Source organism: Propithecus coquereli, unplaced genomic scaffold, assembly GCF_000956105.1.
Source record: "Propithecus coquereli isolate 6110/MARCELLA unplaced genomic scaffold, Pcoq_1.0 Scaffold20, whole genome shotgun sequence".
Lineage (NCBI taxonomy): Eukaryota > Metazoa > Chordata > Mammalia > Primates > Indriidae > Propithecus > Propithecus coquereli.
In genome coordinates, this window is record NW_012144967.1 from 12,757,822 (window position 1) to 12,765,206 (window position 7,385).

Sequence of the window (7,385 nt, forward strand, 5' to 3'; positions counted from 1 at the left end):
CCCACTGGCATCTGGCCTTGAGTCAGAGGCGCCAATGGGGAGCACTGCTGGGCTGGGGCTGGATCTTGGGGAGGGACAAGTTGCCTGCTCGGGAATGGGGGGAGGGGAAGGGCTGACAGAAGGACTGTCAGCTGAGTCCGGTGGTGACCCGGTGTGCTGGGTGGCCATGGGTGACAGAAAGGCACTGTCTGCCGGGGCCATCAGGGCAGGTGGGGGGTGGGCAGCACGGGAAGAGGGGACCTGAAATTGTGCATTTTCTCCAAGAGGAGGTGGGGGGTGGCTGTTCCTGGCAGAGGGAAAGGTGTGAGCCCAAGTCTGGAAATGAGGAAGTCCAGGGCAAGTTGGCAATGCCAGGGGTGCTGGGGGAGGTGGTGCCCTGGTGGGACATGGTGGGGACAAGCAGGTGGGAAAGGGTGGGGTGGGGAAGTCCTGCTGAGTGAGGAGTTTGGACTCTTGGGGAGGCAGTGAGATCCACAGAAGGTTTGAGGAAGGAGAGGGCTTGGAAGGTGATGAGCTGGAGGCAGGGGCGGGGGCGCTGGGGGTGGACCCAGATGCCAATGCAGGCTGTGGCCGCTGCTGGCTGGGGAAGCAAGTGGGAGCTGGAGCCACAGGCATCGGGAGCTGCCCGGCGGCAGCCTGGGGCACGGTGGTCTACCCTCTGCTCTTCCTCCAGCAAGAAGGCTGAGCCAAGGAGGCCCCAGGGCTGCCCGGTCCAGCTCCCAGGACAGCAAGGCCCGTGGAGGCAGCTCAGGCCTAGGGCCAGCAGTGCCTGGGCTCAGCACCCCATCTGAACCTCAGTCTCCTCATCTATGAAACGGGTGTCCTTGCTGGGAGGATTAGATGCAGCACCACGTGTTGGGCACCTGGGTTTACACAGGGCCTGCCTGCCTGCCCTGTTGGAGAAGAGTGACCCTCTGAGGCCCTGCAGCTCTTGGGAGGGACAAAGGGGAGACTGAGCGGTGTCCTCTCGAGGGACCGCAGGCTCTGGAAGGAAGACCCAGCCTCCCAGGCCTTGTCTCCAAGAGCCACAAGGGGCTTGGGCTGGAGCTGGGGAGAGGGTCTGCAAAGCATTTTCTCCCCCGCTTCCTTTTCTTTCTTTCTTTTCTCATTACCGAAGCAACACATGCTTCTTACCGAAAAGTGGGAAAATGTGCATATGCCAAGGGAAGGGAATTTAAAATGCCCCGCTCCATCCACCCAGAGAGAACACTTTAGCCCATGTCACTGCAGCAAGCCTGTCCTAGGTGTCTCTACCGACACAGAACACAGAGATAGAGGCATGGGAGAGTGCATGTCACTTTTTTGTTGCTGTTTTCCATTTTTTAAAGTTTCTAATATATATATATATATATATATATATAATTTCTTTTTTCAACAGCTTGAGATAGAATTCACATACCATACAATCCACCTATTTAAGGTATACAATTTGAGGTTTTTGTATATTACATTTTTAATTATTTAAAAATTGTGGTAAATATATATAACATGAAATTTGCCATCTTAGCCATTTTCAAGTGTGTAATTCGTTGGCATTAATTACATTCACACTGTTGTGCAACTATGGCCACTTCCATTTCTGAAACGTTTTTATCACCTCAAATAGAAACTCTGTACCTATGAAGCAATAATGCGCTATTTTCTCCCCTCCCCCGTCCCTTGATAACATCTAATCTGTTTCCCGGCTCTATGAACTTGCCTGTTCTCGGGACCTCATGTATGGGGGATCAGACAGTCTTTGTCCTTTGGTGTCCAGCTTATTTCACTTAGCATAATGTTCGTGACGTTCATCTACCACATTGTAGCGGTATCAGTATTTTTATCCCTTTTTGTGGTTGAATAATATTCCATAATAAAGACGTGCCGCGTTTTGTTTACCCATTCATCCATCATTGAACATTTGGGTTGCTTCCACCTTTTGACTGTCGTGAATAGCGCTGCTGTGCACACTGCAGACACCTGTCAGAGTCCCTGCTTTCAGTTCCTGTGGGTGTACAGGGAGCATATTGTTTTGTGACCAGTTCTTCTCACGGATGTACATTTTCCACACCAGTAGATGTACTGCTGCAATTAGCATTTTAAGGCAGGCCTCGTACTCCGCTGCTGGTGTGGCTGTAACAGTTTACTGAACACACTGTGTACACTGAGATTCCTTAACGTTTTCCACGTAAGTAAACCCTTATACCTATGTTTTAAAAATTATTTTAAAACCGCACATGTAATACATGAGTGCAGTCTACTTGTGAAAAATTTAAACATTACAGCTAAGATTAAAGCTCTCTTGACCACCCCGCAGAACCCAGACCGGCCCCGCCCCACACCAGATAAGTCCTGGCGTGTCGTTACGCACCTGGCGAGCACAGTGGGGCCTTCATCTATGCATTTAGACACATACATACAGCAGACCCCTGCAAAATACGTGGGATCATTTGACTTTCTGTGTAAGGGTCGTTTTTCGGGTTTTCATGTTCATATGATTTTGCTAATACCAATGGTGTTATACTGAACGCGTGTTTTGGTTTTGTCGCTCAGCAGTAGGTCTGAACTTGCACTTTTAATCTTTTCTAATCAGGGTAGGTTCCTGCTAGGGGAATGGCTGGGCAAAGGGCATGCTGAGCCTGTTCTGAAGCCTCAGGCCAGCCCTGTCGAGCCCCGGAGGTGGGTTGTTTCTGCCAACTTGGTTAGCGGCAGCCAGCTGCACCGCCCGCACACTTGGGGCACCTCAGCCAGGCACCTCGCCAACGTGTGCACGCCCAGGGCCTGGGCTGGGGCGTGATCTCCAGGGTGGAAAACACCTCCTTGGCTCAGGCGCTGGATCTCGGATTTGTGTTGGGGAGGGGCCTCCGAAGCTGAGGATTGGGTTCATCCTAGCCTGGGTTTTTAGAACATGGTCAGTACTGATCACACAAGACACTTTTTTAAATTTGACGTCCAATTTAAGCTTTATCCCCCTTCCCCTAGTTGTCCTCCAGCCTGTCCAGGGGCACCCTGTCCCCAGCCTCTGGCAAAGGACCCCACGTCCTTCTGTGGAGAATACTCAGTGGATGAGGCCAGTCTGACAGCCTGTTGGGGCGAGCCCCAGTTCTAGTGGCTGCTCTGTGACCTTGCCTGGTGGCTGTCAGTCTCCGGGCCTCCCAAGGACACCGATGGTGCTCTGCTTGGCAGGGCCACTCATGGGCTTCCCTGGCTGTGCTATGCACCAGCCCCTGGGCCCAAGGCAGGCTAACTTGGGCTCCAAAGTGAGGGGCCCTTCCAGACCGGAGTCCTCCCCAATTCCTTCCCTCCCCAGCCTGGGGACACGGGCCCTGCCTCTACCCTGGGCCTCCCGGGGCTGGGACCTGCAGCCTCCCACCCCCACCCCAGAAGTACCTTCTGGGGCTTCTGAGGGGACGTGCTGCAGGGCTGTTTTGGAGGCCCCGGCACACCCTGGTTCCCAAGTCAACACCTTCTGCCCCGAGGGAGGCAGCCTTTGTGTCAACAGGCAGCCAGGAGGTGTGAAGGCAGCCCCAGTGGCCAAGGGGAGGCTGGGCTGGCCCTCTCTGCTGGGCTGGTAACGAGAATACCACACGCCCGCCCGCAGCCTCCCTGCCTGCTGCCCTCCCTCCCACGTTCCCACAGCCTGGCCAACCCCAGGGCCCAGAAAGGACCAAGGGGAGAAGGGAAAGGAGACCTGCGGGTCAGAGGCCAGGCCTTCACCCGGCTCCAGGTCCTTGGGCCTGCTCCCAGGGGCCCTGCACGGCTGCCCAGGGCGAAAGTGTGGGCGGAAGGCTCCCGGGAGCAGGGCTGTGGGCAGCCGGTGCCCGTGGGAACCCGCGTGAAGCCACCGAGGGAGGCTGGCCCGGGCACACTGCCCTCCCTGGCCCCCAGCAGCACCAGAGCTGAATGAGCACACTGGGGCCAACCTGGGCCTCCGCCCTCCCCGCCTGACTGGTGGTTGGGGGCAAAGTCCTGGGAAGTCCATAAGGGGGTGGTGGGATGGAGGCCTCCGTTTCCTCACTTGTCTAATAGGAACATTGCCGTGGGCACTGTGGGCCTCACAGCACCAAGCTGACCCGTGCCGCACAGGTAAGCCCAGGCCTAGGTGACAGTGGCCTTGTGGTTCCAGCCCTGAGGGTAGGCCCAGCTGGGCCACCGTTGGGCAGGAGGAAGCAGGGGTGGGGTGGTAAGAGCCTGCAGCACCTGGGAGGCCTCACTCTGCACTCCCCCAACCCAGGATGCTGAAGGGTCCCCTGAGCCTGCCCAGTGCTGAGGCAGCAGCTCCTGTCCCCCTCCGTTCTGGCCTCAGTGGTCATCAGGTCCAGCTGCCTTGCTGTGCAGAGCTTGGCAGAGGTGCAGCAGCCATCCACTCCAGCTCCTGCACCGGCCTAATGTGCAGTCGTCCGGCCCCTTCTTGATTACCTCTGGGAACAGGCCACTCCCTCCCTCACAAGACAGTTCCTCCGACCTTAGAAAGTTCTTCAGACTCTCCCTGGGGTGTTCCCCTAGGTCCAGGCCTCGGGAGACAACTATCACACCCGTGCATTTTTTCTTTTTGGACTAAACACCTTCAAATCCTTCAGCTATTTCTCTGGTGACCTGGCTTCAAGCCCCCTCATCGACCTCCCTCCCCTGAGCTTGGGTTCGCCCCCATCGATAATAAACTGGGGCCCCAGGTTTCACCACTTACTCTAGGTATGGCCCACCCTGCCTAGGGAATAAGGAACCGTCACCTCCTCCGTTGGAGACCCCCCGCTTCTTGTGAATTTGAAGGCAGCGAGGATCACGTTTGCTTTTCATGCTCTTGCCACCTGGAAGGCGGTGACCGCTGGGCCCTTCCCCCACGTGCTGCCGTTCGTGCAATGTCTCCCAGCCCTGAACTCGGAGCAAGGGCACGGAGAGCTCTGGTGATTCCATCTTAGTAGGTCTGATGGGCTGTTCCAGGCTGTCAGGGTCTCTTTAGATCCCCCTGGCTGCCACCCAATTCACTTCTTGGGTGTGGGACTTATCCCAAATTGGATCAGTTCGTATCTTCATACAAGATCATAACGCTGCCCGTGACAGGGCTGGGGATACAGCCTGTGGCGCATCACTAGAGACCTGCCCCCAGGTGAGCATCCGTCCACTCATCTTTGGGAACACTGACTCTGTCGTGAATCCACCTACCTGAACTGTCATCCAGCGCACATGGCCCCACTTGTAGACAAGGAAGCCCTAGGTGCTTCCTTAGTATGTGGACAGGAATTGCGTTTCCTTGCTCATAGCAATACCGGAAATGACACCTTAAGTGGTGATTCATTTTCTCTCACATTAAAGAAATTCAGGGGTGGAAAGCCCAGAGCCAGTATGGCACACCCACGTTGCCACCAATGCTTTCTTTTTCTGTGCCACCATCCTTAGTGTGTGATTTCTGTCCTTAAGATTGCCTCAGGGTCACAATACGGTTGCTGAAGCTCCAGCCATGACGTTTTCCACGTAGGAAGAAAACATAAAGGGGTAGAGACACAGGAGTGTACCTCTCAGCTTTAAAGAGCTCTCCCAGAAGCTCCAACCAATGGCTTCTACTAATATCTCATGGCCATTATATCTTCAAGAGAAGCTGGGAAATGTAGTTTTTTAGCAGGGCATATCACCACCCACAACAATATAAGGTCCTGTTATTAAGAAAAAGGCGAATGGATGCTGTGTGGGCGACTAGCAGTGTCTGCCACACTCGGGAAATCCGCACACATTCTGCTGACCACGTTTCCCTGATCCAGCCACCACCTCCTCCTATCACAGAGAGGAGAAGGTCAGTCTGGTGCTACTTGCATGCTGAGGCCCAGAATTTAACTGCCTCACCCAACAGCACACAACCACAGCCCCTCCTTTGAGCAGGTGAGTCAAATGCAGGCCTGCAGGGCAGGACCCAGACCTAGTTGCTCTCCCAGCACCGGGGCAGGTTCCAGCACAGAGTAGATACCTGGCTCCACGCCCATCCAAAGGGGAATGCGTGAGGGTCCCAGGGCTGCGGGCAAGCTGGACGGGCAGCCCGGCCAGGACCCAGCCCGCCAGGAGAGGCTGGTTCTGCGCCTCCGTTTCTAGCCTTGCTCCAGGGCCAGCTCCAGGTCCCCGAGTTCTCCCACTGCTGCTCTGGTCCCCCTGCCACAGGATGGAGCTGGAGGGCCCTGCTGAGGATGACCCCACACTGGGCCCACAGAGGAGAAAGGCTGCAGATGGGGGCAGGGGGCAGGGCAGGATGCCGAGGCCTGGTGCCAGGCTGCGTCCCAGGAAAGGAAGGAGAAAGGCAGATGGTATCGTGCCCTTACTCACCATCCAGCATGCTCCTTACCTACTTCATTCTGCTGCCCCTCAACTTACCGAAAGCGTGACACTGGCTCTGTGCTAAGTACTATAACATGCATTATCCTCTTTTATGCCAGCAATGACCCTGGAGATCAGAATCCCTTTTCTAGATGAGAAAACTGAGGTCAAATAAGTTGCCCAGGTTCTCACGGCCGGTAAGGGGGAGAGATGGGGCTCTAAACCAGGCCAGTCTGACTCCACAGCCTCCCAGCCACGAGGCTGCACTGCGCCCCTGTGCTGAGTGGAGGCCCACTGGGGGTCCCCTTCGGCTTCCCTCCTGGTGAGTGAGGCTGGCAGACAGTGTGCCCTGTGCTTCCAGAGCCTGGCCGAGCCGCCCAATGAAGAGCCAAGGACCACAGCACACCGGGCCCAAGGCCCCGCCCTCCAGAACTTACACCCGGAGATTCAGCGATGAGTCCCTTAGTCCTGGGCCTGGGCTCCGGGGCTAGCCCAGACCCAGGGAGGAGGCCAGGCCATCCCGCAGGAAAGCGCAGTCAGTGTATACCAAGCGCAGGGCTCTGTGCCTCCTCGCCAAATCCCTTCCCGGGAAATCCCTCTAGGCTGGCTCTAGGGGAATAATTCTGTATATTCGGAACCTTCCTGGAGACCACAAGGCGTATCCAGCCGACCCTGCACAAGACGGCACCGTTTGGCAGAAACTAAACACACACTAAAGGTGCACGCTATGGAACATCACACAGCAGCTAAAGGGCGTGAGTCAGAAACGCCAATAGAAACGGCACAGTAATCTGCCATTTCAGAACCTGGATCAAGGCGTTTCTACGCAACCCGATGACTTTTGTTTACAGCTGTCAAGTACACATGTGTAAGTTCCTTGTTAGACAGTATGTCAAGAGCCTTACAGTGTTGTGCGGCCTTGGGTGAATAAATGATATATTTAAACTGCATTTGCCATTATTTCAACCTAAAAAGTGGAGGACTGGCCGGGCGCGGTGGCTCACGGCTGTAATCCTAGCTCTCTGGGAGGCCGAGGCGGGCGGATTGTTTGAGCTCAGGAGTTCAAGGCCAGCCTGAGCAAGAGCGAGACCCCGTCTCTACTAAAA